Consider the following 10,995-nt stretch of genomic DNA (forward strand, 5'->3'; position numbering starts at 1 on the left):
TATACGTTCTTAGGTACTTATCCACATGTGGTCGAGTCGAAAACAAAACTCAACATTCATTCGGGGGTGAGCAAAATGGAAATTAAGATCGATTTTTGGGTGAAATTTTTTTCGCGAACACAATACTGTTTACGGGCTAATACTGTTATGTATACCACATTGCTCTAATCCTCTCTTAATTGAAAAACAAGCATAGTTCTCTCTGTACAGCCTATTACTCTGCCTCAAGTAAAAGAAGCTTAACAAAAAGGCTTAATGAGTGGAGTGGAAATGTGCTTTAAATTTTGTTTATGATTTGCATTTGAAAAATGAGCTATTGTGCCAATTAACCAATCAATTGTGCATTTCTGTTTTATGTTTTAGCACCGAGTTCCGAAGGAATTTCATGATAAACGTCCTCGCATCAATCTAACCTTCAGAACAGTTTATGCCTTAGATAAGTAAGATAACTCTTTGAAATACTTTAAAAGTTAAAGTTGTTTGCTGCAGTTTTGAATATTTGTGTGTTAAAACTGTTGTAATCCCCTATTCTAGCATATGCATAATTTAAGTATAAATAAGACTGATTTTTGTGATGGTACACTGATGTGACACCTCAGTTATTCACAATTGTTTGTCGTTGCCACCAGTTTGTTGAAAAATCTGCAACAATCTCAGTAACTAGTGCTTTTTTTAAAAATTCATTGGATACATCAATTGTTTAGATATCAGCAGTGGCGTACATAGCATGGATGATGCCGGGGCAGTAACTTCTGGTGACTCTCCCCCCCCCCCCCCCCACCCACTGGGAAAATTTTCAAATTTGTAGTCTTAAAAATGCATTTTTGCTTTATATTTTTCAAAAACTTGCTATGTGTAAATATCATTTCATTTAATGTTTACATGTATTTCACCACTTTCATTTTAACTGCTTGAAGTTTTATGCCTTTTACTTAAAAATATATTTACTTTTAACATTTCCTGTCTTTATACTTAAAAAATAATTAATAAGAGAAATCTTGTGGCCCAGTATAGCCCCCCGTGGGCTCTTGTGCCAGTAAAAAACAATCAAACCAAACCAACCAAAAGCTTGCAATTCCACTTTGGGTGTGACCTCCCCCCCCCCCCGCCTTCCCACAGTGACGCCACTGATGTCGGACATGGGTTTTTAATTGTGTTCACATTTTTTATTTGGAATGTGAGGCAGCTACCCTTACTTCCTAGAGCCACTATATGAAACAGGCCAACTCATCGCCTCCTTGTTAATGCCTGGAGGTAGATGCAGACTAACATTTTAGGGATAAGAAAAAGTCTCACTCAACGTATAGTTTTTGAGTACATAAGTTTTGCGGAACTATGAACTGTTAACGAGATCCATATAAAGAGTCTCACTTCTATTTTTTCAGTTACTTCTACACAGTTTTTCCATTTTTCAAAAAATCATTTGAGGTTAAATTTCAGGACACTCCATGCTTCAATGTTGGTTTAATATCTTAGGGAACACACAAGTGCTCAATTCACATTTTCTTTTTACAAATTAATCTCCTTCAATGAAATCTAAACCATTATTGCACACCTGTCCTTCACTAGCTAAATGCTCATGTTTAACAGTTATTGCCTTTGACAGATTTTCAGCACTTGATAGTGGGTAAGATATATGACAAAAAAAATAAATGAAGCGTTTAGTATCATAACCAGCTGATCCCATTTTTAAAAAAATTCAAGAAAGGCAAAAAACATTTCATGCTCTGTCTGCCCTTGCAATTTTTCTATAAGATTTTTTTTTCATTTGAAAAGTGTTAGGTTTATTATATTACTTTTTGATTTATTTTTTAAATTAACAATATTGTCTAATTATTTACAGATAGAAATAATTTGGAATGAGCTGGTTTTGTAGTAAATCAGCCTTGTTTAGTTTTATTTTTATATTATGCACAGGGGTGTTAGATCCGAAAGTTCCAAAAATTTTAGGCTGACAACTTATTTTAAAACTAAAAAATTACTTTTAAAAAAATAAACATCTTTTGAAATATTTTTTTTTCTTCCAATGATTTTTGTATGCATATGTAAAGAGTTTTTACAGGGAAGGGGGAGGGGGAGTTTCCTCATAGTTTTCGAAGATTTCACTTTCTTCAGATATTTTTCTTTAGTCCACTACCACCCTGATTATTCATTCAAATTTAAACTAAATGAGTATGGTTTCTCACTTTTATGCCATGTCGTAGCCTGTACAATCAAAAATGTGAGCTTATTACGCTATTTATTAAAATTACTAGCCTCTTGCCACAATCAGCTGGTTCACCTTTTTACACCACTACCCTTTCTATGCAAGCTATATTTGGCTTACTTGTCAATCGCCTTTTTACGCCAAGATTGGTGGCTGTTTAAAAAAGGTTGACTGCAGTATTAATTAGTCTATATCTATCTTTACAATATGAATATGAATAAAATATTTTCTATATATATATATATATTCCAGTTCTGTTTTGTACCATTCACCTATTTACGCCAAGAATGCCGCTGCCGGCTTCTTCTATCTACTTATACGATCTATCTCAAAATTTTCTAATCCATCTCTATTTTAATCTAACTGCCCATTCCCTAACAAATAAAAAAAACCCTCTCTCCTATGTTCCCTACTGTGTGCAAAGTAGCAGCATTTCCAAAAGAAAAAAAATCACTATTTTTATTGAATTAAATGCACACAAATATGTTACGTAAAATAGATGCAGCAAAATGTTCAGAGGGGGGGGGGGGGTGGAAAAGGAAAAAAAATGAAATTCTTAAAGAAAAAAAACTAAAGAAAAGGCAAGTTTAGTGTTAGGTAGCCATGACGTCATAAAGTATAGAAATAAGCAATAGTTTTTAAAAAGCAATGAACATTGTAGAGATAAAAATTTTGACTCCTTTTTAATCGAATTGAAATCCACGCTGGGATGTCAATGGTGGAAAAAGAGCAAGGAAAGTTTTTTTTCAACCGCTATATGATGGATATGATGATGATCTTCTGCATTAAAAAAATTGTAGAAAAAAAAAACCGTTGCATATTTTTGAAAACATTTTTCTTCTGAAACGGGAGCACTGTTTTGACTATTACAAGGTTAAATTTTAGAAAAGAGGCTGTTATACTTTTCGCGGGATAAGTTATGCAAAAAATAAAACCCAGATAAAAGCAAAAAAATGAAGGTTTTTTCAAAAATTAATAAAAATTACACAAATTGTTTCAAAAACTTTTTTTTTATCATATTTAGAATTAAATTCCCTACATTTTAACACCAAAAAACTTTTTTCTGGCGCAATTGGTTCGGAGTCTGTGGGGGTAAAAACTGCTAAAAATTGCGTAAAATATTTAATAACTTTTTTTTTAGACTAAGTTGTTTAGACATAAATTATAGCCCATAAATTATTCCTGATGATGTAGCTATCTATAGTGAAAAAATGGTGAAAATCAGTCCAGTAGTTTTGACGTTTACCCCGGACATACACACATACAGAAGTAACCAGTTATTTATATAGATTATGTTGGTGGTACACATTCAATTTTTTTAGAGTAGTGGTGTGGTTTAAAGCATGAAATCAGGGTTCGTACGCTCCGGGAATTCCGGGAAAACCGGGAATTGTCAGGGAAAATGACACTGTCAAAAATGTCAGGGAAAATTTAGGGAGTTTTCAAATTTTTGTCCTCCAAAAATTTTTTTTCCCAAGGAATTAAGTACCATGAGATCTAGTCTTCGTTTTTATTGTGATTTCACGAAAAAAATTGTAAATTTTTATCTAAACCGACGCTGGCACTTAAAAACTGCGATCGAGAAATTAACGTTTTTTTTTTTTCACAACGAAAAAATGCGCCAAAAGAGCGAAAATTTTCTTACATGGAGTCAGTGAGGAGAACGCATTTCTTTCTACTGCCTAAAGTTTTAGATGGGTTTGCCACAACATTCTATTCGGTTTCCCAGGGAATTTGGTTTTATGAGATCTAATCTTCATTTTTATCGATGTATTTAAAAAAAAATTGTAACAATTTTAAAGCAATGAAAAAAGTGGCGACCCAAAAAATCTTCAGCAGCCGCCATTTTTGGCTCTCAGTAGTTCCCAAGGGAAAAAAAATCAGGTGAACAGCAATTATGCACAAACTCAAAAGGAGAGAAGACAATTTACTGCTTCGGAAGCACAACCTGTAGATGGGAAGGTCGATTGGGGGAAATAGTTTTTTTTTTTTTGATCGGAAAATCATTTCAGCTACGTGTGAAACGTAGTCGCCATCTTTGGTCATTCACAAGATGGATGTAGATACGATCCTAAAATGCCTAACTTTCTAAAAACAAAGCAGAATTGGATGTTTTCTTTAATTGAAAAACTGATGAAAATAACAAAAAATGGTCTACAAATTGATTTTCTATTGTTATTTAAAATAATTTTCTTGAGAAATGAAAAATTTTGTTCTTAAAACTTAATCTTATCCTCACTGCCTCGGACGCAAATGTGATAAAAACTTTTCAATGAATTGTAGTTTCATGGAGATTAATTATTTTTTTAATTGTCTTCATGCAACAAATTAAAAAAGTTATTTCTTATTTTTGGGCATAGCCGCCATATTTAGTCATTCCCAAGATGGAAGTACACAAGACTTTTTAAGTGCCTAAGTTCCCGAAAACGGCATTGGATGTTAATTGCAATGCAAACTATTGAAAACAACACAAATTGTGCCTTTTTTTCGGATAATTTGTAATTATTTTCTGGAAAAATGCAAAATTTAATCTTCATAACATTTTTTTGTTTTAATTGATTTATACTCTTATGTGCTAAATACTGACTATTTTGCTTTTATTGTATCCTTTTAAGGATTATTAATTATTTATTACTACTTTTATACTACAAATCCAAAAATCTACTTATTATTTTAAATTTTTCACTTTGTCGCCATATTTGATCGTTTGCACAATGGAAGTAGACTTAAACTTCCAGAAACAGAATTGGATGTTTATATCAATGAGTAACATTGAAAATAACATTAAAATGTGCAAAAAGTTGTGAATTTTTGAAAATTAACTAATACTTTCTGGAAAAGAAAATTTGAAATTTTAATGTAAGCGTCCTTTAATATGTGAAAAAAAAAAAAAAAGATTATTGGCATTGGCCTATGATCGGCGGATTTTGATTTTTGTTACTATGCATTACATGGTATGCCAATTGATGCAACAAGTTAACCATATTTATATTAAAATTTTAGCTTTGCATTTTGCTCAATATGTTTTGTGTAACCTACTTATAAGAAAATAAAAAGTATTGTAAACCAAAAGCGGATGCTAAAAGGTTGCTGCAGGACTACAGCAAAACGCTATAATATTACGCGTGACATCAAAAAAAAAAACGCTAAAATAAGTTGAAAGTACTCTGTTTTCAACAAATAGTAAACAAATTAAAACAATTTTGAACAAAATGTTTAAAAAAAACTTAAAATTTTGACAGAAAAAAACAAAGGGAAAAAAATCCAAGTTTTTTTTTTTTTTAATCTAAGGGGAGAAGTTTCAGTTCTTCTGCATTGCTACTTTAAACAATTTTAATTATTTTGAAAATATTACTATTTAAACTTAAATTTTTAATGAAGCGAGTAACCTGGAATTTTCTAAAAAACAACCTGGAAAACCTGGAAAAGTCAGGGAATTTTTTTTACCAAAAGTGTATGAACCCTGATGAAATTTACTGGTTTTTAAGTGAAAAAGATATTTCGCAGCGGTTTTCGTCGTGATTCAGAGAGATTTGTTCTACAGGGTGACAAGAAATAACTTAGACACACATAATACACCATAACTTTAATGTTAATGAAAATATTAGGACCAAACCCCAATGAATACTATATTTCATCTAATATATTTATAAATTTTCAAAGTGGCTACCTTTAGGAGTCATACAGAGCTTTAAACATGTCACAAAATTTTCGGCTCTGATTTGCAACTTACTTATCCCATCCCTTGCATAAGGATTTCTTCAGGGATGTCAGAGTTTTAGGAAGTTAAGCTTACAACATCTGGTGGAGGACAAGACAAAGAAGTGTCCAAATTATAAAACAAACAAACAAAAAGCTCAAATACTTGATACTAAATGCCTCTCTGTGTCGCAGTGTTGGCATCTCGTTTTAGGTAATTTTCTAGAATGTAGGATTTCATACATTGCCTGTAACTACATACTCTTATATATATATAAAACTAGCGGCCTGCCCTCACACACACACACACACACACACCTGGTTCAGGTTGAAAAAGTATCTATCGTAATAAATATTAATGTTGTTGCTTTTTATTTTTAAAGCATCATGGTACATAACGTTTTTTTTTTTTTTTTTTGAGATTTTAGAACAAATTGATTCACCTCATTTCCTGTCATGCAGTCTAGGTAACCTATGCCGGCTTCATTTTAGATTTTAATAAGCTGTTGCCTTAATTTGAAATTTTGATTGTTGCCTAAAACAAAACTAATTAATTTAACTAGGAAACTGATTTGTTAATATTTAAAGTTAACAAATCAATAATTTCATTTTATTATTTTCAGGTTACCTACAGAAATAGTCCCAAAAACTCATGACCAAGCTCAAGAAAGCAATAAGAGCTTAATGAAAAAGACAGAAAATATTTCAGATAATCGTGCTCCATGGTGTAGTAAGGAACTTTCTTCAACTGAAACTGTTTTAGATGGTATATCTTCTGAGCAAATTGAACATTTTGATCCATCAGAATTTCCTTTGCTTAGCGTTAGCAAGGATAGTACTAAACCGCTTAGTGACTATGCTGCCGATATAAGTTTACCTACCCAAAGCAATGCCGAAGACGAAACAACACAGAATGATGTTCAAAATAAATCTATATCTGCTGATTCAACAATAGAAAGTGCGTCCAAAACATCCCTCAATGATAAAAACCACAACGTCAGTGACAACAATTCGGACAGAAGTTTAAAACCAAACCTGCTGAAACCTTGTCCTCCTTTTTCAAACAAAAATCACACTGAGATATTAACTAGTCTGAATGTCAATGCCCCATCATTTGTGCCAAAATGTCAAAAATCTTCTCTTCCTGCTTTCTCTGAGAAACGTTTTAACAGTTCTGCAAAGTTTGAAGAAAAAACCGTTGGATGAATTTCCTGTAGTTCCTGACAGAGAGCAGTCTACTAATGCCCCTAGCACCTGTAGGCAACGTCTGTCACATGATCTCTTGGACCTATTGCAGTACCCAACTAATGAACTTGTTGAGAATTATTCTTTTATTATTGAAGAAATATCAAATAGTTTAAATTGTTCTTTGTTTAGTGATAGAGACAAACAAGAGTTGCGATTTTTGTGTGAAATTTCTAATGATCAAAATGCGAAAAACCAAGGACGAATATGTGTTAGAATTCGGAATGTAGTAATGGATGCATTTTCTGTACATACTGAGGCTAGAAGAATACGAAATAATATTGAAGCTAGGAGCAACAGATTTCGAAATTCAGAACCCAGGCAAATTGGACCTCCCCGCCACAACAAAAATGTGTCTCCTAGGCATCAACAACAAAGGTTCGATAGAAGAAGTGATATTGTATATAAAAAGCAATAGTTACGAAGGAATGACCTTAATTTAGATTTATTCGAGAAATTCTCTCTGAAGGATGCTTGAGCATAACTCAAAATGTAGGCTGCATTCTTTAAAACCTAAGAATCAATTTAATGTTTCAAAATAGAAACTGTTGCAGTTTTTGTTAAAGGATATTTGTATTGGAATATCTTCATACAAGAACATCCTAAAATGTATGTTTTAATATTTTTTAAATTTTACAGTGTAACAGTATAGCATTAAAATATTTTTTAAAGTTGGAACCTTATATCTTTATCTTTTGATATATTTTCTCAAATATTCCTCTTGTAATTGCACCAGTTAAAGGGCTATGAACTAATTTTAATGTCACGATACACAAGCAGTTACACAATTATTTCAAGTCATACAAAATAAGATTTTAAGGTTTTTCCCCATTTTAATGCAGGATTCTAGATTTAAAACCTGTGAGCTATGGAAGTTTGACAATGTTTTTATTGTTTCCTAAATTTGTTTAGTTAACAGTATTCAAACTTTCATTTGCTAGCTTTCTTTTGCCTTAAAAAATGAAATGTAACTTATCAATTCAGGTTTTTCCCCATCCTTAACTTCCAAGGTTGCCAACTGCTCCGCATCTTGCGAAGTTACTCCTCAAAAATAGTGAAACTCTGCAAAGAAAAAAAAGTTATTTTGCTCCGTATTTCCTGGCCGAGTGTTTTCAAGCATGACGTAGTGCTTAAAGCTGTTTTTTTACGTTTATGCTAGTGCTTAAAATGATTATCAGGGATCAAAAACGATTTTAGATAAGTGATTATAGTTTTTTTTATTGAATTTCATGCAAAATACCGAGTTGCTCGTCAAAATTTCAAAATGAATAAGGGGAAATAGGTTATCAGAAAGCTCCACTGTATTCGCATCAGCGCTCCCCCGATTAGTTCAATAAAAAGACACGGGTGGGGCTTTAAACTGCTAGATTTTGCTTGCAAATACTAATAATAATAAAAAAAAAAAATTTGAATTAAAGCGGTGTAATTTTTTAAGTTAAGGGGTCGTCTGCAAATAATGTCACGCTTGTGATAATTTTTGGCAAGGGGGAGGAAGGTGTAACAAGAAGTGTGACACCCACATTTTTTGATAAGAAAATGCTTATGAGAAACAGCGTGACATGTGATAGAAAGGGAGGGGAGAAGGTGGAATGTGACAAAGCGGAGAGGGGATCAAATTTGTTGAGTAATTGAGAAGTGGGGCATCATTCATAGACAGCCCTTAATTGGGTTTCTCCTTGTATCATTATGTTTTCAAAGGTATTAATGGCAGTTCTAATTGTAGAGCTCTACATATACCTGTGTGTTCGTTTTATTTAGTAATCTGTGTTGTGCATCAATTTTATATTCCTGTTTGGATTGGGAGCTGGCAAATGATGTCGCACTTTTTTTCAACCTTTTTTTACATCCCCCTCCCTCTTTTGTCAGAAAGTCTCACACTTCTCCATATCCCTCCTCCCTTTGTCACATGTCACACTATTTTTTATCAACCTATTCTTGAAAAAAATGCATGATGTCACATTTCTTGTTACCCCCTCCCTCTCCTTTGCTACCTAAACGAACCCCCCTCCCCCCCCCCCAGCATGACATCATTTTTTGACAGCCCTTATCTCTCGGCGCTTTATCCTACAAAATAATAATAATGCTTTCCTGAAAACATGTGAAAAAGGTGGCTTTCGAGCAGGGATGCCCCAATAAGCAAAGTGACCAATTATAGACTATTGGCAGAAGAAAATCAGCCGATTACTGATTAATCGGCAGCAAATTAATATTTAATTATAATGATCATGGTTTTTAATGCTACAATTTCTCCATCACCTTTTTATTATTTATTTATAATTTTGACTTTTCAGAATTATTGCTTGTTTACTTTCTGTGACTGATGTTTTTTTTCTATTTGCAACATTTTTTTCCTAAAAGTTAAATAAGTAAATAAAAAACTTTATTATAAAATTGTTAAACTTATTAACAATTTTATTATTAAAAAAAAATAAAATTTCTGTCATTCCGTTAATTAGACACGAAAATTCAAATATTTAGTTAGTTGCCCATGTTCAGTTGACAATTTTCATCGTGTAGCTTATTTAAAAGTCATTATTACATAGAAGCCACTCAGTCCAGGACTTCTATTCTTTTATGCAAATCAGTAGCGTAGTTACACTCTCTGGCGCCCAGGGCAGTTCCCCAATTTGCCTCCCTTTTTATGAGAAATAGCTAACACATAAAAGAATCAAACTTATTTAAAGTAAAAATAAGAACTTCGTTAAAGAAGAAAGGAAATTATTTTTTCTTCATATTTTTCTTGCAGAAGAAAATGGAATTCAGGGACCCAGTCAAAATTGCCAAAAAAGAAGCCAAAATTCGCAATTTTTAGTTACGCTAATAGAAAAAGAGGCTTGACGCTTCCTCCAGATTAATTTTGAAAAAAAAAAAAAGTAAGTTTTTGGCTTTTTTTTTTTTTTTTTGGTGATGTTATGAAGTCGGAACTTCTGAAGGGAATTTTTAGAATCTGAAGTGTTAAAAAAAGCTATTTTAATTATCTTTGAATACATGAAGAGATTGTGGAAGGTTTGGGGGGCTCTGTCCACAAAGTTTTTTGACTGTGAAAAACGCATATATGTATGCTGTATTTAGTGGTGTAATTGAGCGAAGACTGGATTGTCCTCCCAAAATATTTTCCAAATTGAAATCAATTTTAGGCTATTTTTGATGCTATTAAAAAGAACAGGGGAACGTTCGTGAGCTCTCTGGAAATTTTCAAAAAAGCAATTGTAGGCTATTTTTGGTGGTGTTAGGAGGTTGCCGAATGTTTCCAAAACTGTTGGGAGATCAAAAGGCTCTTCCCTCTCCCCTGGAAAATTTTTTAAAATATCGTCTTATAAACGCGACTTTAACCGCTGTTTGAACCACAACATTATTAAAGAGAGGTGGGAGGGGGCCGAAATCCTTCTCAAAGCTTGTTCATTTTAGGCTCTTCATTATTGAAAAAAAAAAAAAGGCTTCAAAGGGTTTCCGTCAGTTCAGAAAACTAAACTTACAGCCATCTGTGATGATGTTAGGTGATTACATGGACATTTTTGGCCCTTTCCTTAAAATTTTTCTGAAATTGAAGTTTCAAAAACCCAACTTTAAGCTATTTTTTGGAGACATATTGGATGAAATGGTTGTTTTAAAGTTAAAATCCTAAACACACATCTTAGATTATTTTTAATCATGTTACACGAAGGGTGAGGGTTCGACTTCCCTCAGGAATTAGTTGGCATTGAAGTTTTAAAAACTCAATATTACACTAAAATTTGAGATCTTAAGAGATGGGGTGGCGTTTTCCATTGGAAATTTTTTGAGATTGAAGGCCTAAAACTGCTTTTTTTTAGGCTGTTTGGTGACGTTAAGGGAGAGGAAGGTTC

At 32.7% G+C, this 10,995-nt stretch overlaps 1 long non-coding RNA gene across 1 annotated transcript; it reads left to right on the forward strand.

Moving 5' to 3' along the window:
• The first annotated feature begins 330 nt into the window (after positions 1-330).
• Positions 331-7,828, forward strand: LOC129229896 (uncharacterized). Its single transcript, XR_008581123.1, has 2 exons — positions 331-440; positions 6,529-7,828. It is a non-coding gene; the product is annotated as an uncharacterized LOC129229896 (long non-coding RNA).
• Positions 7,829-10,995: the final 3,167 nt, after the last annotated feature.

This window comes from Uloborus diversus, chromosome 9, assembly GCF_026930045.1.
Source record: "Uloborus diversus isolate 005 chromosome 9, Udiv.v.3.1, whole genome shotgun sequence".
NCBI lineage: Eukaryota > Metazoa > Arthropoda > Arachnida > Araneae > Uloboridae > Uloborus > Uloborus diversus.